The sequence below is a fragment of the Galeopterus variegatus genome, unplaced genomic scaffold (genome assembly GCF_000696425.1).
Source record: "Galeopterus variegatus unplaced genomic scaffold, G_variegatus-3.0.2 Scaffold344, whole genome shotgun sequence".
NCBI classification, from domain to species: domain Eukaryota; kingdom Metazoa; phylum Chordata; class Mammalia; order Dermoptera; family Cynocephalidae; genus Galeopterus; species Galeopterus variegatus.
The window spans coordinates 209829-235410 of NW_007726455.1; the positions used below are offsets into that span (position 1 = coordinate 209829).

The 25582-nt window shown below is 42.4% G+C and overlaps 1 protein-coding gene across 4 annotated transcripts in view; it reads right to left on the reverse strand.

Annotated features, from left to right (window-relative positions):
* ST5 (suppression of tumorigenicity 5) overlaps positions 1 to 25582 on the reverse strand; it is a 159615-nt gene that overhangs the window by 87006 nt on the left and 47027 nt on the right. For 2 of the 4 annotated variants that reach the window (XM_008567779.1, XM_008567778.1), the window contains exon 2: positions 23898 to 23986. The gene's annotated coding sequence lies outside the window, so the exon portion shown is untranslated. Of the gene's footprint in view, positions 1 to 22983; positions 23065 to 23087; positions 23336 to 23897; positions 23987 to 25582 lie in introns of those variants that run through there. The other 2 variants (XM_008567780.1, XM_008567781.1) reach the window with 2 other exon arrangements.

Below are 25582 nucleotides of genomic sequence, written 5' to 3' on the forward strand. Positions count from 1 at the left end.
AGACAGGTAACAGCACCAAGAATGAGGAGAAGAAATATGAGCAAAGGGAGGAACTAACTTCCAATGGGAAAAGTTGTCAGGCAAGGACTGGAAGCAATGTCAGGGAGTACAGAGTGAGAGTCGGGGAGGAGGTGACGTGGCTTCATTAGAGAGGGTCACAGAGTTAAGAATGCTCAAGAAAAAGGTACCAAACAAGGGGAAATACCACTTTCTGTCTATTACACTGAGCAAGAGCATAAAGAAAACTATTCTCAGAGTCAGACAGGGTATGGCAAACTGGGCACTCTCATACACTGCTAAATATACTGTAAACCAGTACAATTTTTCTGGACTGACGATTTATATATATTCCTCAATTGTCCTAAAAAAAAAGTGTGTGTGTGTGTGTGTGTGTGTGTGTGTGTGTGTGTATAGCTCTGAAAAATACATGTTCACAATAATATCCTACACAAAGTTAAAAGACAAGCCACTGACAGGAAGAAAATAACTGCAAAGCATGTAACTGACAAATGATTAAAAATCAGAATATATTGACTCCTAAAATAGAAAAAAGATTACCCAAATGAATAATAGGTAAAAGATATGAACAGACAATTCAAAGAAAATGAAGCACTGCTCAACCTCTTTGGTAAATAGGGAAAATGCAAATTAATGCGATGAGATTATTATTTCATATTCATCAGATTGGAAAATACTGAGAAGCACGGTATGGCCGAGTGTTACCAAAAACATGGGGAGATGAAAACCCATATACATTACTAGTAAACATACACTACTACTATACAAAGCAATCTGGAATTATCTAGTAAAGCTGAAGAATCACACACCCCCCTACAGCAATTCCATTTCTAGGTAGCTAGCATACATAAGCTCTTGCACAGTCCTTGTACAAGGATGTTTATTACAGCAATGTCTATAATACACAAAATTAGAAAGACCTTAACCAACTCTCACTGTCATAGAATGGTACATTACACACAAACTAAACTGAATATTTTATACATGGCTACTTTTCAAAAATGATGTTGAATGAAAAAAGTCAAGCTGCAAAAGTTTGCATGCAGAAATGGTATCATGCGTATAAAATTCTAAAACACAAAATGCTATACATTATTTATAGACACATACATGTTAAAGGATAAAATATGCACAATAATGAGGCTTATACCAATTTCAGAAGGAGGATAGGACTGGAGAATGCTTTAGTCATATCTGCCATATTAAAAAAATTTTAAATAGATCTGAAGCAAATATAGTAAAAAGTTAATATTAATTAAATTCAAGTAATGGGTACATAGGTTTTATTACATTAATCTCTCATCTTTTCCATGTTTTAGAAGATATTATTAAATAATCTAAGTATATTACATACCCTTTGAACCAGCAGTCCCATTTTTAGAAACTTCCAGAAATATCTATTCTGAGTTATACAAGTAGGCACAGCTAAATAGATATATAGATATTTGCTGCCACATATCTTTTAATAGCAAAATAACAAAAATAACCCAAAAGTCCATGTCAGGAGATTACTTAATTAAACAATGATCATCCATACAATGGAATTCTATGCAGCATTAAACGTTACAAAGTAAGTGCTGGCCAGTTAGCTCAGTTGTATAGATTGTAGTGTTGATAACACGAAGGTGCAGGATTCAATCCCTGCACCAGCTAGCCACCAAATCCAAAACAAAACAAAAAACAAACAAAAAAAATTATAAAGTAGCTACATATGTTCTGTCTTTGAAAGATAACCAAACAATATTATCAAAAGAGTAGGTTGCAAAACATAAGTGCTTTTTAATGCCATGTTTGGAAAAAAGCATATATAGAACATACGTGAAAAAGATCCAGAAGGAAAATGAATACCAAAAACTGTGCTATGGAGGGGTATATGATTTTTACTTTCTTCCTAATATTTTTTTGTAATTGTCTAAATATTCTTCAATGAGCATATATTTCTTTCCTTATTAGAAAATCAATAAAGTTAGTTACCTGTACACAAAAAGATAGAAAAAGAAAAAGGAAATAAGAGCAAGCTGGTCTGCCAATAGCAAGTGGATTGTACCTAGAATAATGGAAAAGGTTAGCATAAAAAGAGGGAAATGTAGACAGAGCTGTAACAAAAGCTCTACAAAAATAAAAGAGCTGGGAGAAAGAGCAAGGCTTACAGGTTTTCATCTAGTTTGAGAATTTTCAGTAACAAGAATGAAGAAGCCAAGAGCTAGGAGGTCAGCTGGGAGTGGTGTTCAAAACTGAAGGGCAGGGCCGGCCCGGTGGAGCACTGGAGAGTGTGCCGCTTGAGAGCGTGGCGGCGCTCCCGCTGAGGGTTCGGATCCCATGTGGAGACCGGTTCCCGCTCACTGGCTGAGCGCGGTGCGGGTGCAACACCGAGGGTTGCGATCCCGTTACCGGTCAGTAAAAAAGACAAAAAGGAAAAAAAGAAAAAAGAAAACTGAAGGGCAGAGAGTATAGGACAGAGAGAACCATGCAGTTCCCAAATCCCATACAAAATATAAATAATAATTCATTCTCCATTTCACAGATGCTGAACCTGCCATGGAGACCAGCTCCTTTTTGTGTATCTTGAGTAATGGAAAGAAGACTCTTGGTTAAGACTTCGTAAAGTCTGTGGAAAGAACAGCCTCCACCCCCACCCCCCCATCCCTCATAAACACTCAGAAGGCTAAGGAAATGCCCTCAGGATTGAGCGACTTGTGATGAGGAGGGCAAGTGAGGAGACACTGAGGCTACCAGGGGTGGAAAATAAGGAAGGAGAGTTAGGGAGAAATTGGTAAAGGGCCACAGAAAATGATTACACTGTATAATGTTGAATATACAAATTACCCTGATGTGAGCACCACATATTGCACACTCCCTCCCAACTAAGACCTCCCCTGGTCACTATAATCCCAAGATTTATTTGTGATGTGGACTTCATTCAGCAAATGCCCAGGGCTAGTGTTATCTAGAAGTGATGACAGTAACTTCCAGATCACAAACAGTCACACAGATAAAGCAAAAGGCAATCCCTGCCTCACATTTATAATCCAAGAGATGGAGAAGAAAAAGGGCTTGTTCTCCTGACCTCTCAGCACTGAGCCAACCTCCCATTTGTAAACGGAGGGAAAGCCTAACACCTGGTACTTAAGAAGGAATTAACTGTTAGGTCAGTCCCCTTCCCTCCTAGGGCTACTATAAGGATTAAACAAAATCATGTTATAATACAAGCAAGAACACAAGTTATAGGACTCTAACTTGCTAGTAGGAAGCCAACCCTTTCATCTGTTTTCCAAAGTCTATGATCTGCCTTCAGTTAGAAATACAGAATACAGCATATAGAATATGGAACTCAGGGCTTTGAATTTACTGCCCAACTCTTCACAAAATTCCAGCTGAAAGAAGAGATATTTAAGGAAGACTATTTAAGGGATGTGATATATATCCATACCCCTGGGGATTTTAAGCTCCATTTTTCTATTAGATCAACAGAAAACCACACAGATGCCATTAGCTCAGCTCCTTACAGAGTGGTTTTCACTGAGTTGCAACTTCATGTAATACATTCGTATTTTATCAGCAGTCTCTATAAGAGAGCTATAGGGAACCAAGATCACATAAGCATTTGTAAAAATGGTAAAGAAACTGTGTTGTGGTTGTAAAAACAAGAAAACAAATAAATAAAACATACCTCTTGGTTAAAAAAAAAAGAATTACTATCATTCAACATTGCCTTCGATATCCCATATAAATTTCATTAGAATGTAAAACAAAAAGAAAAAAATCTTTGTCTGTCTTGAGAAATTGGTATGTAAGAATTGGTTTGTAGAATGCCAAGGAACACAGAATCAGAGTCGAAGGCCATTCATAGCAACCACGTTAAGTAACAAGGTTAGGACATTTGCATGCTCTTCTTTTCTTTGGTGCTGATTATCTGTTTCTATGTTATTAAAATGATTAAGGCCTCCCTTTACCAGACATCTACTGTGTGCCAAGCATTGCTTCCACATGTTAATTATGTTAATTCATTTAATACTCTGAAACAATCCTATGAGGTAAATGTTACCATTTCTATTTTACCAAATAAAACCAAAGTCCAAAGTGGTATAGCTAGTAAAAGGAGGAGCCAGAATACAAACCAAGTCTGATTTAAAAATTCCTGTTCTTTCCACTATCCCATGGAAAGCACTATGGGGTGTTGTTTTTATTATGTCTTCTGTAGCCAGCCGCCTCAATTCCTCTTCTGAAAAGACAGAGTATAAATCCAGAGAAACAATGTATGTGAAAATGTTTTATATGCTGTGAAGTGGTATTCATATGTAAATAACTATCATTATCCTCCAGGAAAAGATGCATAAAGTGAAGCTAACATTTCTAATACACTAATACACACACACACACACACATATACACACGCGCGCGCGCGCGCATGCGTGCAAAGTCAACAGGAAATGAACTCCAAACACAGCCTAACAGAAAAACTTTTCTCTCAACATTAAAACTCATAAAACCATGTAAGCATGTGTTCAGTCACTCCCTTAAACATAAGTGTTTGGCAAGATGGTGAGAAACCACCCCACTTCTAGCTTCCCCTGGGCATACACTCTTATTTGCTTCAGAATCAAAGAGATAATGGTATTTAGCCAGGTAACAGGACTTCTTTTCTCCCAACTCCCTTTTGATCTCTTCTCCTTCAGTGATGATCATCCTCAAAGCATTATTTTAAGAGCTACTATCTTTGAAAGGAGGAATTATCATTTCAAGTTTTCATTTCTAACTCATCCACAAATCCATGACTTTGGATCAAAGTTCACCAAAACTCTGAAACCTGCAATATGCTTCTTTCATATAAACTTGATGGCTGTTACCTAGGAGACATGTATGCCTTCCCTGGTATTTTAGAGACAAAGTTCAGAATGAGATGAGCTCAGAAAAGGGGACATTCCACCTCCAGTCCTGGACATCAGTGGCTTTTCTGAAGTTTAAGAAGCAAGTGGTCACCAATAGCAAGAAAATGCTGGAAGTTCTCTGAACCAATGCTTCATCCAGGGACAGGCTGGCCCTACCTCAATTAGTGACCAAATTTGGCATCCGTAATAGTGGAACAAGCAGACATTATGTGTTTATGACCTGCTTCATCATTTATAAAGGGGTTTTTTTTTGCCCCCCAAAATGCTTAAACTAAATCTGATCAAGCCTCTATATGTAATTTACAGGTTACAGAAAGTACAGGGAAGGAAAAAATAATCTGAACAATATTCCAAAGAAACAGACTAATCCATAAAGTGAAAAGTGAATTCATACTAAAAAATAAAAAGGAACGTCTAAAACTGAACTCATCATTTCCCACTCTACCCCTACAAAAACACTCTCTCCTCCTCTTCTTTCTCCACAAAGCCACTCAAGTTTCTACAAGTCAACCCTGATTTTTCATTCTTCTCACTCTAGTTCAATCTATCACCAAGTCCTGTAAATTGTGCCTCCGTAATGTCTTATATTCACCCCCTCCCTTCCCTGCCACTCGTCACCTTGGGCTTTATCATCAATAGCTTTATTTACTACAATAATGTCATAAAAACCATCTCCGTTCTCCAATTTTACTTTCTTCAAATCTAATCTTTACACTTCTTTCTTTGCATCTTTCTAAAAGGCAAGTTTGACCATATCACTCCAGTACTCAAATTCTTTTAGCAGCCCCACTACCCACAGCAGTGCTTCCCAAAATGCGGTAGGGAGCTGCATGGCACTCAACATATTACACGGTACTCCAACACAGCACTACATGGCGTGAAATCACAAGATGACAGGTCATTTACTTTTCAATTCTTTCAAATCTTCTTCTTAGATTAAGGAAAAAGTATCCACTTGCCCAAGCACTTGATAATCTCTTAACGAGAGGAGTGCCATAGGCAGCAGTATTTGGCTGCAATTTTAAAACGTTAATTTTTGTTTTCATTGTATTTACTTTTAAAGTTCTGTGTATGGCAAGTAGTATTGATTTTCCACTTTAAGAAAGCAAGACAATATTTCCTTGTAAAATAAATTTAAGTTAGAAAGTGAAGTAATTTAAACATTATGTAAATAGTTCAAGTATTATTAAAATGTTATGGTAATATTGTGAGGATGGAAAGCAACGAATTAAGTCTGAGAAAAACTGCCCTATAGCTTAAAATCCAAGTTTCTCTGTATGGTCATGGTGATTTCAAAACAACTCTGCAAACTGATATTCCTCTCTCCTTGAACTAGAGAGGACTTTGTACCTCAAGAACAGAATGACCACGTGAGGGTGCATAACTTCCAAAGCAAGGTTAGATAAAAGTCATGCAACCTCTGCCAGTCTCTCTAGGGACATTAACTTTTAGGTCCCGAGCCACCTTGTAAGAACTCCAGTGATCCTAAGGCTGCCACACTAGAAGGACCACATGTAGCAATAATTTGGTGGTGTGGGGGAGAGTGAGAAAGTGCTCAAGAGTAAGTGAGCAAGCTGAGGACTCAAGCCCCAACTGCTTGAGTTCTTCCAGTCCAGGCACCACCAGTGGGGGGTGAGTAAGCCTTTAGACGATTCCTGCCCCAGCCACCATTTGATAACATTTAACTCCTACTTCACCTCACAGCAAAATTAATTACAGTTTAAATGTAAAAATTGGAACGATAAGATGAATGAATTACTTTTATAATTCTGATGAGTGAAAAAAATTTTTCAAAGTATGACAAAATTCAACTCAAAAGCCATGAAGGGGGGAAAATATGCCATGAAGGAAAATATCATACAAGTGTCTACATAAAATTTAAAATGTGAAAGGCTAATAACTAGCCTAAACAAAGTCAAAATTTAAAAAAATTAAATAAATAAAAAACCCACAGGAAAAATATCAGCAACATATACGAGAAAGAGTCCTAATATAATATGTATGTAAATGCTCTTACAAATCTCTAAAAAAAAATAATACCCAACAGAAAAATGAGTAATGTATGTGAACAGAAAATTCAGAGAATAAAAACTAACAGTAAGCATAAAAAAATGTACGATTTTACTAATAATTAAAGAAATCCTAAATAAAGTAACAATAAGAAATCCTTTTTCACCTATCAGACAATCAAAGATTAAAAAGATTTATAATACCCATGTTGGCAAGGGTGTGGTGGAAACAGGCACCTTTATATACTGTTGATGAGAATTAAATTGATGTAACTTCTTTGGAAAGCAGTCTAGCAATATTTATTAACATGTTAAATGAGCATACCCTTTGATGAGCAAATCTTCCCTTCTAGGAATTCTGCTTAAGGAAATACAAGCACTAGAACACATAGGCAAACACAGCTGTATACTGCTGTTTACTGTAGCACTGTTTATAATGGGAAAAACTGGAAACAACTCAAATGTCCATCAATAGGATCTTGGTTAAATAAATTACGGTACATTCATCTGACAAAACACAATGCTACTGTTAAAAGTAAAGTACTGACATGGAAAAACATCCTAGGTAAATTATAAGTGAGAAATTTTTCAGTAGAGTATAAACTTTTTTTCCATTTTTTATTATGGTAAAAAATATATATAATTCACCATCTTAATCGTTTCTAAGTGGCATCAATTACAATGACTGTAATTGATTCAGCGGCATCAATTACAGTCACAATGTTGTGCAACCATCACCACTATTTCCCAAACTTTTTCATCACCCCAAACAGAAACCCTGCAACCATTAAGCAATAACTCCCCATTCTTCCCTCTCCTTAAACTCTTGGTAATCTCTAATCTACTTTCTGTCTCTATGAATTTGCCTTTTTTAGATATTTTATGAAGGTGGAATCACACAATATTTGTGCTTTTATGTATGGCTTTTTTCCATTAGCCAAACGTTTTCAAGGTTCATCTCTGTTGTAGCGTGTCTCAGGACTTCATCCCTTGTAATGGCTGAATAATATACCATTGTATTTATATACCACATTTTGTTTAACCATTCATCTGTCAGTGAACACTTGGGGTATTTCTACTTTTTGGCTACTGTGAATAATGCTGCAACAAACAATGGCATGCAAGCATCTGAGTCCCTGTTTTCAATTCTTTTGGGCATTTACCTAGGAGTAGAATTGCTGGGTCATATGGCAATTTTTGGCTTTTTGAGAAACAACCAAACGGTTTTCCACAGGAGCTGCACCACTTATACTCCCACTGACACTAGCATGTACGGTTCTAACTTCTCTATATCCTTACCAACACTTTTTATTTTCCATTTTTTTGATTGGAGCATAATCTTTTTTATAAAAATAAAATAAACATATATATAAATGTATCATTTTTTAAAAATCCACTTTTACCCAACTGTTAACAATGATTATATTTCTGGGGCATGGATCTATAAGAGATGCTCATATTCTGCCTTATATATTCCTTATCTTGTAAAAGTTTTTAGAATACATGTTGCTTTGGTTATTTTTTTTTTAAAGTTCAGAAAAAAAAAAATCTCAAACAAAAATCAGCCTGAGACAGTTTCATATGTGCTTGCTAATCTGAAACACATTACAGTTCCCGTGTTATGTACACAGCAAGGCCCTAAATCAGCAGAAGTGAAAAGACTGAGTCCCATTCCTGGCTCTGTCACCTTGGGCACTCGTTTTTCTCACCTATGAATTCCAAAGCATCTGGGACTGGATCTGAGTTTCCAGCCAGTATGCCAAGAGTGGGATACACCTGTGTGGACATAGTGACTCCTTTGATCCTGGAGGCAGCATTGAGGCTATAGGAGCCCCAGGTTGGTTGCCTTAGGCTACCGGTAGCCACCTCCTTTTATCTCAGCATGCCTTACAAAGATTAGGTTAGGCAGCACTGGGTCAGGTAACCTTTAATATCCCTTCCCACACTGAAACAAAATTCTATGGTTGTGCTGAACTAATGAGGGAAGCTAAAGGACAGGAGACCCTTGGGAAAAATCCAAGAGTCACTGACCATGAAGAAGGAATAAAGACCCTTTTCCCAAAGGGAGAAGCAAGCCCAGAAAAGGATTCAAGAAATAAGAATGCCAAGGAAGAGAAGGCAGCTTATATTTATCAACATCAAGTGCCTCACCTGAAGCCACGGGTCCTGAAGTAGACAGCAAAGGACAGTGCCTGGAGCCATGCTGCTCTGAGAGAAACATCCCAAGGTCACCTGTTTGGGCAGCAACAAGTAGAAAACCTGACCTCTGTGGGAAGAGGGCTGGGTAAGTGAAAGCCAAGTGAAATCCTCTCTTCTAGGTGTTCTCAGCCTTTCAGCTGCCAACTGTGTGGACTTTGTCCTTGAAATTCAAGTCCTGGGCTAAAGAGATAATCTCCCAGGCAGTCCTGTGTAAACTTGGCTAATCAACAGAACACACTCAGTGCTGAGCCTGTTTTCAGTCCCTAAAAGAGCCCTGTCAATCAGGAGGCTATGCTGAAGGGCAGGGGGCAATATCACCTACCCTAATTGAATCAAGGACAGGCATTTTCCAAAAATTAGACAAACAGCTGTTCAGAAATAAGCACACACCTGAAAATCTCACCCAGAAGTGATATGGATATTGTGAGAAGAGTCATTGTGATGGAAGACCCAGACCTTTATCAGGCTTTGTTGATGTTATAAGGCAAGCCATCCAAGAATGTAGAGATAGTACAGATGTATAGACATGAAATTCTAGGTTGGCAAAAGAAAACAAACAAATTAACATCTGACCCTCACACCCTAATTGTCATCTCAGCTGCTAAGCCTCTTAAGCAGTGGTTCTCAAAGAGGGGTTCCAAACCAGCTGCTGCAGTGTCACCTCTGAACTTGTTAAAAATGCAAATTCTCAGGCCTCACTGCAGACCTACTGATTTGGAAACAAGCGATCCAGGTGAGTTTGGTGCAAGTTCAAGTCTGAAAACCACTGATCTATGCAGACCCTCCTCCCCAGACTTCCCTTATTTTCTGCTCTAAAAGAATTTTGAGGGGCTGCAATACCACCAGTTTTAGGCAAGTTTCTGCCAACTCCAGTTCAATCTTCCACATGGCCTCACAGGTTTCTTTTCTACAATCCAGATCCAATTGGGTTCCTTTCCTGCTTTCAGAAGAACAGCAATTCCCCAATTCCTGGATGATTCAAACCATTCGAGATCTGACCTCAGCCAATCTTTTTAGCCTCATCCCGTAACTTATTTGTGTGTCTCTGCTCATGGTAGATGACCATTTAATATTTGCTCAGTGAATCAGTGTTAATGATAATCCGAAAAACATCCTCTAAAGAAAGGAATCTTCCCCAACCACATATCTTTTCCTTCAGAAGGCAGTTTGTGAAACAGACAGAGATAAAGGAAACAGGAAAGCAGAATCCAGTTACTCACAAAAGAAATCCCTGTGTGTCAAGAATCTATACAAAATCTGAAATTCAGTCTCACCTTGCTTTGCCATTCACAAACTATTCCATCTAAGCGGGCTGACTGGGCTGAAAACAGATCTCATGAACACTGAGTAATGAGTTTATAAACACCATACACATTTTCATTTCAGAATCCAGAGCCTTGATTTATAGAATCCAAACAGGATCAGTCCCTTTAGAAAAAGAAGTATCTACCAACAGAAATTAGTCAATGTTCAATTTTCAAAAAGTGAAATTTGTGGCCTAATGAATTTCTTTCCTGAAACATTTCCAACAAACTTGGAGACTCTGGAAGAGAGCTGTATACTGGGAAATCAGGATTTATTTACAAATGCTACCTTACTGACAATTTAATTTTCTCAAAAACAAATTCCATCTTCTTCCTATAAAATAGGAAGAATCAAAATCTACGATATCTGGGGCCGAACCCGTGGCTCACTCAGGAGCGTGCGGTGCTGGGAGCGCAGCGGCACTGGGAGCATCGAGGCCGCGGGTTCGGATCCCATATACGGATGGCCGGTGCGCTCACTGGCTGAGCGCAGTGCGGGTGACACCAAGCCAAGGGTTACGATCCCCTTACTGGTCACAAAAAAAAAAAAAAAAAAAAAAAATTTACAATATCTGACTACTTCTGCAGTAATAAGAAGAAAGACCATCTTTCTTCAACAGTTTGAACCATCCTGCCCAGAAAAAGAGAGGTAATTCAGGTTATCTGTTCCCAAGTCTGTGACATCCCCTACCCTCCCCAGTTTTTGAAATGGAAGGGCATTCCCGGTATTTAACCAGGTACTCCTTTCAGAGAAAGTTAAAAATAACTCATTCAACTCCACAAACATTCAACATCTATTCTAGCTTCCAATGGGTAGAAAGGAGGAATGACAGTAAATAATATCACAAAAAATTCAAGGGGAAAAAACTCATTAAATGTTTTTTTTTTTTCCTTTTTGTCTTTTTTCATGACCGGTAACGGGATCGCAACCCTCGGTGTTGCGCCCATACCGCGACCGGCAACGGGATCCGCAACCCTTGGTGTCGCGTCCGCACCACGCTCAACCAGTGAGCGGACCGGTCTGTATATGGGATCCGAACCCTTGGCGGGAGCGCCACCGCGCTCCCAAGCGCCGCACTCTACCGAGTGCACCACTGGGCCGGCCCTCATTAAATGTTTTAAACAACTAAGAGAAGCTGGATTTGGCATACCAATCAGAGTGGGGATATAAAAGAGCACATGCTTTGGAATCATACACTTAGAGTTGAATTTTAAGCAAGTTAGTCACTCTGAGTTCCTGTAGATATCAGAACATCAACAGATTCACTCACACACTATCGTATTTACTAAAATAACACAAATAAAAAGGTCTAGTTTAACACAATGCTTAGAACAGAGTAAGCATTCTACTGACGATATACCAAAAACCTAAAAACTGCAGAAAATTTTAAAACACATATTGCTTGATCCCAAAAATTATGCAGAATATATTCATGCAACTTCCTTTAGCTGAGCAGCCACATGTCAGTCCCCACTCCAGATCCCTTGTTTCTCCATATTCCTTTTCTTGATTCTTCTCAATGTTCCTCTTAGCTAGCCATCCTCAAATTTCCATGTCTTATCCCAAGTTGTGTGACATCTTATACTTCTACATCCACTTGCTCCCTATATTCAAACAATGATGACTTCCTTTACATTCTTTCAACATATCAAGCTCTTTCCAACCTCAGAGGCTTTGCCTTTGCTGTTTCCTTTTCCAGGCATGTTACTTTCCCCAAATCTGCACTTTCATGGCTTCTTCTCGTCCTTGAGCTCACGGCTCAAATGTGTATTCTCAGAGAGGCCTTCTCTAACCTTGCAAGTCCCTGATGCTCTCTCTCTTTTACATCACCATTATTTCCTTCATAGCTCATATCACTATCTTTATCTCATTTATTGATTTGTTTACATGTTTACTGACCTGCTTCCCCACTATACTTTAAGCTTCAGGACAACAAGGACTTTACTGTCTTGGTTATCTCTTTGTCCCCAGCATATTGATCAAAACCTAGAACAGAATGGATACTCAATAAATATTTATTGAACAAATAAATTCAGTTTCTGAAACAAGAGAGGCAGAGTTGGATCCCCCCTCTTTTTCCTCTGACTAACTAGTAACAGTAGAAGATGGGAACCCAGAGAAAGACTGTAAATTAAAAAGAGAAAAGGCTGAGGATAAACACTTGGGGGAACACCAACAAATAAAGCCATCCCCCACTGACAAAACATCAAATGCTATCAAGGACCCAGGAAGACATCACAGGTGTTGTAGTCTCTATGGTTTTCTGCTTTAGTTTCTACAGTTTCCCAGAAGAAGCTCAACTTGGTACAGCAAGGCCACGTAGACATCTGACCTTAGGTATTTTTCAGGTGAAAAGAAGTCTGGATAGAATTGCTTTCAAAACCCATCTGGGTTTACCAAACAGTTGTGGGTTCTGATATGGGGGGCGGGGGGGAGAAAAAAAGGTCTTCTATTTCTATTTGTCAAGCTCTTTTACCTGCCCATAATCCTGCCAACTAGGCCAACTGTCGAGCTAGGGCTCGGTCTGGTGCTCACAGACCCCTCAAGCCCATTGTCCAGACTGGGTCACAAACCCTTCACAGACCAGGCTGGGTCCCCAGACTCCTCACACGCCAGGCTGGGTCACCAGACCCCTCACATGCAGGTCTATGATCTAGGTATCCTTGGGACCATAGTTTTGAGAGCACGGCCTCGCGCAGTAGACACCTGAGGCAGACAACATGCCAGCCAAGTCGCGGCACCACACATAGGCACTAACTCCACCCACACACAACTTATTTACAAAGAATGTGCCACACCACCCCCAACTGGACCTAAGGCAATGGGGCCTGATTAAATTATTCTATTTTCCCAACACTATTTAATGAGATTTAAATAAAACAAAAATTTACAATTGTTTTCTTTTTAACTTAATCTCTGCCACTTCCTGTTGGGCACTTACTCAGAGATGAGTTAACAAAAGCCACAACCCTTCTTACCACCAGTATCCTCACGGCTGGCTCTCCCAGCACAATTGAGCTGTAACTCAACCCTGAGCAGCAGTGATGACTCAAACCCAGAGAGATCAGGACCCAGAAAGGATAGTGCTGCCCAGTTCCTTTATGCCTGAACCCAAAGGGCTGAATGAATCAGGGGGTTAGGAGGCAAAGAAAATAAAGAACTTCAGTACTTTCTTTCCTATCTAGACTCCAAACCCTCAATTCTCTGAACGTAGCAGCTGAGTTAGTCAAGCCCCTGACTGCAAACCAAGGTCACTGCCATTGCCAAGCTCATCTCAGAGTAAAAGCCTAATGTGTGGTTTCTACACCCCGCGGTCTTCACCATCTTTTAATTGCTCCATCAGAACACATGGTAGGTCAAAAATTGCTAATAAACTAAATGGCAGAAAGATTCTGGCATAACTTTGTGGCAATGAAATGTACCTCCAATAAGAAGTGTGGGGCACAGTTTTGGTAGCTGGAAGTACCATCAAGGCTGAGCTTTTCCTGATTATATGGGGAGATGGTGCGGAATTTGAGATCCTGCCAATGGGAGCCTACAGGAGTAAAAATGCAGAAGAAATAGAATGTTTGACCCTAATCTGCAGAGTTTGGTCTTCTAAAGCAAAAAGAACCTTAAATTATAAACTGCCTCAACTCAAAGAGAAAAAGACACCTACTCCCAGGAACTCCTCATTTTGCTCTAGGCCTGCCTGAGTTCAGCAGGCCCATAAATTGGCACTGTTGATATGACCTTCCAGGCTATATTTCAACAAGAGATAACAACAAAGCTGAGAGCTTTGGTAGCACTCAAAGGAGATTTGAGGGACTTAAAACACACTGCTAAATTTGGCAGCAAAAGTTCCTGTTTCTTGCAATTGGAAAAGGAAATCTCTTTATAATTGCACTTGTAGATAAGGAGCTACTCATTCTCTTTAGAAACAGATTAGAACCTCCTCATCTGTGATCACCACTGGGGCAAGTCTCCCCTGGGGCTGGGATCAAGCTGTCTCTTGGAATATAAAGTGCCAGGAGCTTGTCCTGATACAGTGTACTGTCTTAGCCACAATATTCGCCACTCTTCAATACCTAGAGCTTTCTGTCTCTGAGTTTCCACTCTCCCTTGGCCTCCCACCAGCCCTCCCACTTCCCATCCTGATCTTCTACACAGGGTTCTGTCATGTCCCTGCCCCAGGGCCATATAACATACATTACGTCTCCTCTCAGCCTAGATGCTCCTTTGATTTGGCCAGACTCCACCTCTGGTTTATATATTTCTCTACAAAAGTAAGGTCCAAGAGCTCTGATCTATATGCTGATGGGTAAACACTTATAACTGCTCTGCTGATACTAGATATCTGCCCCAGATACAGAGGAAGGAGACATAGCCTCACATTTTTCAGCAGAACAAAGAAACAAACACTGCTCAGTTTACAAGGGAATAACACATATAACAATAATTGCTAGCATTTTATTCGGCAACAAGGTAGGAGGTACTACTCTAAGCACTTTACATTTAGGCTTCACTACAACCCTGTGAGATAATACTACTACTGCTTCAATTTTACAGAAGAGGAACTGGGGCATGGACAAGCTAAGTAACTTGTCCAAGGTTACAGAGCTAGTAAACAGCAGAACCAGAATTTGTACCCAGTCTGACCCCAAAGCCCAGGGTCTAAACATTACTCTCTCATTGGATGGCTCTTCCCCCAACACACAGATTTGTCTTTGCACTCCAACTGGCTTATTCTGAACTCTAAAGGACAGAGGGTCAGTTGGAAAACACCGCCATTTTTCCCCAGTGACATAAAGAAACAGTGATTTATTTACAGAGCTGTATTTATTCACAGAGCTAGTCCAAGTCTATAGAGCAGAAAAAATAAGTGCCTCAAACATCTGCTGACCAAAATTTTCCCAGAGACACCAAGTGAAACCCACCTTCTTTTTTACTGACCTAGTAGACTTTCTTGCTTACTAAGGGTGGGGGCCTCCTTGCAAGTTGTTGTAACCAAGCCCTATACAACTGAGAACAAGCTTCTAGTTTCCAAGTTATGGAAACCAAGTCAAAATGCTTCCTAGAATCCAGCTGATGGGGTTAAAAAAAAGTGTCTCAAATATTTTGTAAGCACAAACTATATACATTGGCCATTTGGGGAAATAAAAAGTATAATATATTATGCTTAATTTCATAGAACTTCAGGGAATACAGTTGGAAAGACAAGATATACACATTTGAAAGGTCAAGCCAGAATATCAATGAGGACATTCAATCCGTACCTCTACTTTCTAGAAGAAAACTCCAACCTAGAGAAACCAAGTTACTTCCCCAAGGTCACTAAGCAGGTCAGAGATAGAGCCAGAATTAAAACTCAGATCTGCTGACTAGATGGCTGGGGTTTTCTACTGCTATATGTAGGTGAGGAAATTCACAAGAGGGAGAGATCAATAACAAGAGCAGCTGCTAACATTTATTGATAGCATATTTGTGTCCAAAACTAAGCTGAGTATTTTACGTAAATTAAATCATTTAACCCTTACAACAACCCTTTGAGGTAGGTAATATTATTACTCCCAATTTACAGATGAAGACATTGAGGCTTACAGAGGTTAACTCACCAAAGATCCACAGACAGTAAGAGAAAGCTACACTGTGACTCCCCAGAGCTGGCTGCAAAGCCTGTGCTCTAAGCTGGGTCTCGTAGGATACGTAGATAGTATTCACTGAGAACAGCTCCAATGCCAGGTAAAGGAGGACCTCAGGGCCCCTACCTGGGCTGGCCAGCAGGAAAGGGGTAGGCCAGAAACAGTTCTGGAATGGTCTCCCCTGCCTATGGAGGTTAAGCATCCAATAAGAGGATAAGGCTGAACCTGAGAAGCTAGGTTGAGAAGGACTACCTCAGAGACTCTTCTAGGGTCTTGACAGAAAGAAGAACAAAATGCAACTTCTAACATAATAATCTGGTTTGTTTCTAGCATAATAACCCCAGCTTGATTGAGAGACAACAGTCCTACTCTCTCCAAAATGTTGCTAAGTTAAGAACAATAAAAAGCATTGAGCATTTCCTATGTACCAGGCTCTGGACTATTTACATTCATGATTTACAGCTTTACACTTATCACTTCATTTAATCTTCACCTTGATTCTATTATTACATCCATTTTACAGATGCCTCAGAGAAAACTGAGGCACAGAGAAATTAATTAACTTGCCCAAGGTCACACAGCTAGGTCAGGGTTTAAACCTAGGCCTAGAAGACCCTTGAGCTCCAGCTCTTAATCACTGCAGTGCACTGCATGTAAGATACTCATCTGCAAATGGTGCAAATGGTCCTACCAGAACTGCTCTAAAGCAGCACCATGCACTCGCTGAGTGTCTAAGAGTCACTGACAGTTGAACAAACACACAACAGGTTAATTTATTTAAAAACCATCTAAAAACTGAGTTGTCATAACTCCGTAAGGCAGCCTGTACTGCAAGACACAAGTAAGCATATCAATATTCAGTTCCTCGAACAAAGCAAAGGATTCTAAAAACTGCCTGACTTTAAAGTTTTGTTTTGTTTTTTCCAATTCTCCCATTTCCCTTTCCCTAACCCCCTCCCTCCCACACCCACTATCCTTTGACACTCAGAGAAGCTCAAACACAGGCCTAGAACCCTCACTTTCCTCATATTTCCAGTGCTTTAGTTGGCTGACTTCCATCATTCAAATAGTTCTTTAAATCAGAGTCTAAGAGCTAGACCCTCCTCCTTTTTCCTAGCCTAAGAGCAAGAGATGGTTGTCAACCCTACCATCAAAACCCAAAACTTCAGCAGGTCTATGTTTCTTTTCTTTTAATCACACTGACAGAGGCTCACGTAGAGTAGGGATGGGGGGAGGGGAGTACACGAGGAGGAAATAACTACAATACAGCATCTAATGCAGCATATATGGCAGCAAGTCCCACGTTTGATACTTTTCTGGATCCTCCCAGCTCTTGTCCGAGACACTCTGTATTTCCTGACTTACTGGATGAACAGAACAAGAGAGCATATATGGACACCAGAGATACCTGTGAGCCCAAGAGCAAATGAACAGGAACGTCAACCCCAGCCACCTCCACCCTCCCGGTGCTTGTTAGGATCTGTACAACACTGTCTCCTTGAGTCCTCTGGGGGCAGGCCAGCCTTCTGCTAAATTTTGTAGGCTTCCTAGGTCAGCTCTTCTATCTATCGCCGACTGCTGCCCCTGAGAACTACCACCTCTCCAATTCCCTTGCTCAGGGCCTCACTCCTATTGGCCCTCACCTCTCCAATTCGAGTCCTCTGGGGGCAGGCCAGCCTTCTGCTAAATTTTGTAGGCTTCCTAGGTCAGCTCTTCTATCGCCGACTGCTGCCCCTGAGAAATACCACCTCTCCAATTCCCTTGCTCAGGGCCTCACTCCTATTGGCCCTCACCTCTCCAATTCCCTTGCTCAGGGCCTCACTCCTATTGGCCCTCACCTCTCCAATTCCCTTGCTCAGGGCCTCACTCCTTATCTCATTTTTCCAGGTTCAAACAGTCCTCCATCCACTGTGCTGCTTCCTATAAGTAAATCTCCAGTTCACATACAAACCCCGTCAGCAACAACAGGTCACACAAAAGAATCTGAATCGTTGAGGAACTGGGGTAGTTGCATGACAAACTCTTAGGAACAAGTCCACTTTGGTTAGAAGGCTTCAGACCCTAATTGCATGTAATTCATCCTCTTATAGGGACAGTGAAATCTAACATTCAGGCAGTTTTTAGATGAGAAGAGTATTGTGATAGTTTCAACAATCCCCCAACAACAGTATATCTATTATATCAGAGCCAAAGAATATTAGAGAAGGGAAATTCTTCAATGAGATAGTCTAGACTCATTTAACACCCTCTTCTCCCCTCAAAACACACACACAAACACACACACACACACACACACACACACACACACACACACACACACACAAGGGAGAGTTTTCTAGGGCCTTCAGCTGGAAATAGACACTCTAAGTTTTTTCTACCAGCATGATATTTTGCGGCATGTTCCCCTAAGAGAGACGCGCCTAGCATTTTCCCCCACCCACCTACTGGGACAGATGCACATAGTGCCTCCCCTCAAGCATAAAATAGATGCAGTTTCCCTCTCCACCTCCAGAAGAAGGCACACACTGATGCAAGTTTTCTCACAAACTTTATAGAGAAATTTCTAGGGCCGGCCCGTGGCTCACTTGGGAGAGTGCGGTGCTGATAACACCAAGGCCACTGGTTCAGATCCTATATAGGGATGGCCGGTTAGCTCACTGGCTGAGCGTGGTGCTGACAACACCAAGCCAAGGGTTGAGATCCCCTTACCGGTCATCTTTTAAAAAAATAAAAATAAAGAGAAATTTCTAGGCCAGCCCCATGGCTCACTTGGGAGTGTGTGGTGCCGATAACACCAAAGCCATGGGTTCAGATCCCTACATAGGGATGGCCGGTTAGTTCACTTGGGAGAGCATGGTGCTGACAACACTAAGTCAAGGGTTGGGATCCCCTACCAGTCATCTTTTTTTTTTTCCTTTTTGTCTTTTTTTGTGTCCGGCAACGGATCGCAACCCTCAGTGTCACGCCCGTACCGGGCCGGGACCGGCAACGGGATCGCAACCCTCGGTGCTGCGCCCGCACCTCGCTCAGCCAGTGAGCCGGAACCGGTGTGTATGTGGGATCCGAACCCTCGGCGGGAGCACCGCCAAGCTCCCAAGTGGCGTACTGTAACAGTGCGCCACCGGGCCAGCCCCACCAGTCATCTTTTTTAAAAAAATAAAAATAAAAATAAAAAGAGAGAAATTTCTGCAGACTATGCCAGATGGTTGTTGTTTTTTTTTTCTCTCTGTCTCTCTTTCATGCTCTCCTGGCCTTTTCTCCACTTTCCATGGTGCCTCTAACTCAAAGAACTCGATTATCTGCCTGCAGATTTCCCTTCGCCTCCCCACAGTCTGCCCTAAGCATACCTTTCTCCCAAGCCCATGTAGAGGAACAGAAGAAAGGCCAAGCCAGAGCTCTGAATGGCTGCTGCATGGCCTCCTCCAGACTCAGATATGTATTCCGTTTGCTTGGCTGTCTAAGCAAACTCTCCTGGGCCCAACAGTGGATATCAGGATTCACCAGGGCAGTGACAGCTAATAGCTAAGAGAAGCGACAGGAAGGAAGACATGTGCTTCAGTCCTTCAAGTCCCACTTGCCACACAGGGAGGTGCTTTGGAAGCCCCAAGACTCAGACCTTCCCACCTCCCTCAGGTGCCAGGGTGACTTCCCTAAAGTAGTTCTTAGAATTAGATGAAGTGGGGAGTGAGGCACAGCCTCTCAGTTCCAAGGCCAGCAGTGTAGCCATGATACTTGGAGTCTGGGGTGCCCCCCTGAAACTGTATACCCAGCCCTTCATTCCAGGAAAAAGGAGTTGAGCCAGCAGAATTGAGGATGCCCTGGGCCTGTTCTCTAAGGTATTTCAAAGTTTCAACTTCCTTGGGTGACTGATTATTCTAACTTTAGACAGAGGGAGCCCAGGGGGAGAGTGTACAGGGAGGGGAGTATAGAAAGGAGGAGAGAGGGAGTGAGAACAAGAATGTTACTTTTTAATCCTTAAGGAACACTGATAGAGGGATCCAATTTGTGACTCAGCTCTGGGAAGCTGGTCTGATAGGGAGCAGGGAACAGCTGCAGCCCCAGTCTAAACTGTGGACAATTTCTCCTTCAGGCCTTGGAGGCTGCTGAGACGTGACTCACCTGGAAGGAGAGCTCTGTTGTTAAAAAAAAAAAAAAAATTAAAAACTGCCTACTCTGGATCTGCTCAAGGGCTTCTTCCCAGACACCACTCGGGGGCATGGCAGACAGGTTTTCCCCTGTCCCACAGTGAAGGCTGAGGCAGTGGGTGGAGTGTCTAGAATGCCATATGCCCACAGATTCACAGAGGACAGACTGGGATGGCCTTGCCCAGAGTTTCCCCTCCCTTGCTATCCATTCCTTGGCACAGTCCCACAGCATATCAAGTATCTCTGCCCTTGGAATTCCCATTTCCTTGTTTCTTTCTTTTTTGTTTCCCACTAAGCTTACAGGTTCCTGAAAGAGCTGCCCAACCCCCACGGAGCATTTCAGAGCAATAACACATTCTACCTGTTAGAACTCTGCCTTTCAATCCCAGAACCTAGGAGAAAGGACCCTCTACCCACTCAAAACAGTTTCCCCAGAAGAACCTAGCAGCATGAAGTAACCAGGCCTGGCACCCAGCAGCCTCTTTTCCAGCTACCAAAATGCATACCATGACTACCAGGCGGCCATGGGACACTGGAAAAGCAAAGGTTCTCTTAGAATCCCCTTCCTCTATACTATAACACATGAATTGGGTGACCTAAGGAAAGCTTCATCTCTGAAGGATCATTTATAAGGCTCAAAGTCTATAGCGAACATCACTCGTACTAAACTTCTCAACCCAAAGAAAGCACTATTTGTTTTCTTAAACATCTTAAAGAAGTCCTTTAAGGTTTTTCTCATTTTTATTTATAAATGCAGAAGAGAAAAAGGACTTTATAAATGGGGGGGGGGGGGCAAAGTGACTTTCCAGAAGAGAGTTGGGCCATTCCTCAAGCTTCGATTCATAACATGTTACATTATATAGGACTTGTTTAAAACTACTTTCATGGAAATTATCTCATTTGCTCCTCCCAATAGTCCTGTGAAGTAAGTATTATCATTATCTCCATATCACAGCTAATAATCTGAAGATCATACAGTATTAGCTAAGGGACTTACCCACAGCTGCCCAGCTTGCAAGTAGCAGAATCTGGTCATGAACTGAGGTCTACTAACCCCAAATCCATTATTCTTTCTGCTATACCAAAAAAAAAGAGCACCAGCTCTTGCAACTGGGTCTCTGCTAGTCCTCTTCACACCATGTAGGGATAGTAAAATTGGAGGAGCCCCAACCACACCCACATGAGTAGAGGAGAAGACCTGAATTCTGGATTTACATTGCCTACTGAGGGGCCTACTGCTCAAAGAGGCCTCCCCTTCACATCCCCCACCTTTCATCCCAACCAACAGTGCTATGACACATCCCTCCAGTAACACATGGGCTTCAACAAAAGAGGATCCCTGGAGTGTAGTAAAAGGAAGAGTAACTTTAGAAGTGGCCCATCTGAGGTCCAGGGCTATTGAGTTCATCCTTGTTGGACCCTCAGACCACAATGCTGATACATACACGGACGCATTCAGGGAGCCAGAATTGGGGACTTGGCCAGTGCTTGCATTGGCAAGCTGAACCAAAGTTAATCAGAAGGCCCCCTCATTGTGTGCCAGAACACAAAAGACATTCTGTTCAGAAAGTTCAAGAAGAAAAACCGAAGAGCCAGGACAGCAGCTGTTCTCTCATCCCACAGAGAAAAAGTTCCCTGAGGCGAAGGAGTAAGTTTAAGATATAATATGGCTGAAATGGCAGCACATCTCAGGACGGGTCTCCCCTGCAGGGAATGTCCTCTGCATACATCCTCCTAATAATATTACTGACAGCCTAACTACTCCATCACCTATAAAACTGCCTTTCTGGGGTCTCCTATTGTAGGCCACACTGAGCTCACCATACACCACTCCTCTAGGTCAGAACAAATTTTACCAAAATTTAGGACAATCAAAGTAGAAGTGCACAGCACAGACACTGCACATCCTGAGATTTGGTTAAAATATTAACCAAAGGAATCCACCCAGCACAACCACAGTGCCTCATGTCTCCTAGCTCCTAGCAGCTGCTGCTGAGAGCTCACTCTGAAACCTGTGGATGAGAAACCTCTCTGCAGGCCCATCAACTGCAGGACAGCCCCTCCCCCACCTTAGGAAAGCCTGTGATCCACCTTATTAATGAGGAGGACAGCTTGCTTTTTACCAAGCTACCTGGTAGAGACCCCAGCTCAGATATCCCTGTGACAGTCCCTCTGCCCTAATGACTGCTTCAGAGGGACTTGGAACTCACCACAGGCTCCTGGCTGAGCTTAATTAGCTTTTTTTTTTTTTTTAATTATTACAGGTCAGACATAGCAGCACCAAGAGACAGTGTTCACTAGAAGGAAACAAGCTACTCAAAAGACACTGCAGTTTCCATGTAAGAACTACAAACAAAATGAGGGAGAGATGATAACTCATTTTTTTAATATAAAAGATTCTTCCCGTAAAAATACCCGGTGCCTTTGTGCTAAATAAAAGTAAAATGATGCTTTCTAGAGTGAAGCCTAAACACCTCAGATTCAGCAAGAGTGAGATCAGCCAGATTTGCAAAGTCAAGAGAATTGGCTGTTTCCCTCCTCCTTAAGCTAATAGAATCCAACTGTTGGAGCATGACATCATTCCTGAGCCCCAAACCCTGAGCAGAGAGTACAGACACTCGCCTGCCTTCCAGAAAGCGGCCTAAGACCAGCGCCAGGAAAGGAGGGGAAGCACTCAGCCCGGAGCTGAGCCCCAAACCCTGAGCAGAGAGTACAGACACTCGCCTGCCTTCCAGAAAGCGGCCTAAGACCAGCGCCAGGAAAGGAGGGGAAGCACTCAGCCCGGAGCTGCCCTTACCTGCAAGTCCCGGTGCTGTCCTGCCCCCTCCATTCTCGGCAGAGTCGAGCTCACACCACAGCCGGTCAGGGAGCCCGAGGCCCCCAAATCGGAGCTGCCCTTACCTGCAAGTCCCGGTGCTGTCCTGCCCACTCCATTCTCGGCAGAGTCGAGCTCACACCACAGCCGGTCAGGGAGCCCGAGGCCCCCAAATCCACTCGCTTAAGCTCCAATACCTGCTGCGAGCTTCCCACAGCTCCTTCCTCTGACCTTTCGTGGCGCTCCTTCCAACCAAGTGAGCAGAGAGCTCAGCGAGCCGGCCAGGCCGGTTGTCATGGAGACCCTGTCCTCGCTGGCGGCGGCGGCGCGCACGGCGCCCGCTCTAGCGCTGTCTACGGCGCGCGCACACTCACATACAGGGGCTCACACACACAGACACACAGTCTCTAACACAGCCTCTCACACATACGTACAGAGTCTCCTCCTCACACACAGACACACTCACACACAGTCTCTCTCCCCCTCAGTTCTGGGAGGCTTTCATGAAACAGCTCCGTCTTTTGATCAGCTTAGTTTTTGCAGCATTTCATCCACTCCTCCTACCTCCCTTCCAGTCAAACAGGGGCTATGGACTGTTCCTGGGAACTTGCTCGAACAGCTCAGTGGGGAGAAGGGAGAAGACAGGGAGCAGACTTGTTTTCCTCCCCTCCAGTGTCTCATTTTTTTATAACTTGGAAGAATCCTGAGAGGGGGGAGGGAGCTAGCTGGAGGGCTTGGAGGAGAAGCAAGCTCTACCTCTGGGTCGTGGAGCACGGGTAGGAGGGACCCGATGCACTGTCTTGACTTGTTTATGCACTTGGGATTTCCCGGGCAGCAGTTGGGGTGGAAACGCACTCACATCCCAGGAGCTCGCCTGGGCTGGCCTCTCTACTTACCTTGCTGCCTGTCCAAGTGGCAGCGATGGCTTTAACCAGTGCAGGGACCCATGGTACTAGTGCTGGTGCCTAAGCAGTCTCTCATCTTCCTGCAATGGAGAAGAAAGACGCTAGGTCAGGACCAATAAGAGTCCTGGGCAGGTCCAGAGTCACAGCCCAGGCAACAAACATAATACAAACACAACCTCGTTCTCTTTGCCCTGCTCAGGGCCTGCAGCTAAAGCCCAGGCTCCATGTAAGCGGCCCTCACAGTCAGTAATAACATCGTTGCTGTCCAAAAGCTAGCACAGTGCCTCTCTAAGTTTAGTTCCCCCGTTTACATTTCTGTTTTGTAAAATTCTTTTACATGTATTATTTTGTTTTTCCTCAGAACCTTCTGAAATATACTGGACAGGTATTTTATGACCATTTTATATATGGGAAAACTGAGGCTCAGAGAGATCAAATGTTTGATCCACAGTTACAGAGCTAGTTAGGCAAAGAACTAAAAGTAGAGACTAGTTAAGTACCCCCTTTCCACTAAAGTACACCTGCCACCTGTTCTTGAAAACTCGCAATATTTTGATAACCAGTTATGAGATACAAAACTGGGTTCTCAGAGGAAGGTGGAAGATCATTCTGAGTCATGGTCAGGTAGGCATGACTACCATCCTTTTAGCCTAAAGATTTTATGATAGCATCTATGAGATGTAGAACATCCTGATGAAAAGACTGGAGAAAAAAGTCATACCCTATCACTATATCTTATACTTTTCCAAAATTCCCTCACAAATCTTGGCTCATCTGTTCAACATGACAGACCTGAAAGTTAGGACTGGTATTATTATACTAATTTAACAGATTTTTTTTTTAAAAAATCTAAAACAGAGGTAAAATTACTTGCCCCAGGTCACAGAACCAGGAAATAAGAGATCTAGAAATAGTACCCACACCTTTCAACTCTCTTGTGTACATTAAGCAAGGTAGATGCAATAGCACCAGGTGGAGCAGGGGTCAGAAGACATTGGCAGTGCCCGACTCCACCACTAAATGGCCATATGCCCTCGGGCAAGTCACCTGACCTCCCAGTTTCCACCTATAGAGCCTACTGACAGGGATGGGATGAGCATCAAAATAGATACTTTATGTGAAAGCACTCTCAAGTCAGACACTGAGCTAAGAACTTCACTCATCTCAGCCGCTCCTCACCAAAAACAAACAAGCAAACAAAAAACACTTGGGCAGTTGATATCCCCCTAGGATGAGGAAGGACACTGAGGCTCAATGTTTTCAATGTTGCTCCCCAAAACAGTGCAAGAGAGGTCCTGATGGAAACTTTAATGTAGTGATCCCTTGCATAATCTTTGTGTTTTTTGTTAACCTCCAGTATATTGCAAAATTCTCAAAACAAGATTTTGATTGACTTTATGGTATCTTTTTTTTTTCCTTTTTGTCTTTTTTCGTGACCGGTAACGGGATCACAACCCTCGGTGTCGCGCCCGCACCGTGCTCAACCAGTGAGCGGACCAGTCTCTATATGGGATCCGAACCCTCGGCGGGAGCGCAAGATTTTGATTGACTTTAAATGGTAAACAGAGATATGCCTGCCAGAAGTGAAGGTAGGAGAAGTGTTACAAAATCCAAAAGGAAATGACAGGATGGCACAAAGCCTAAATGGTGGGCACTATTGCTCTAGTGAAGCAATC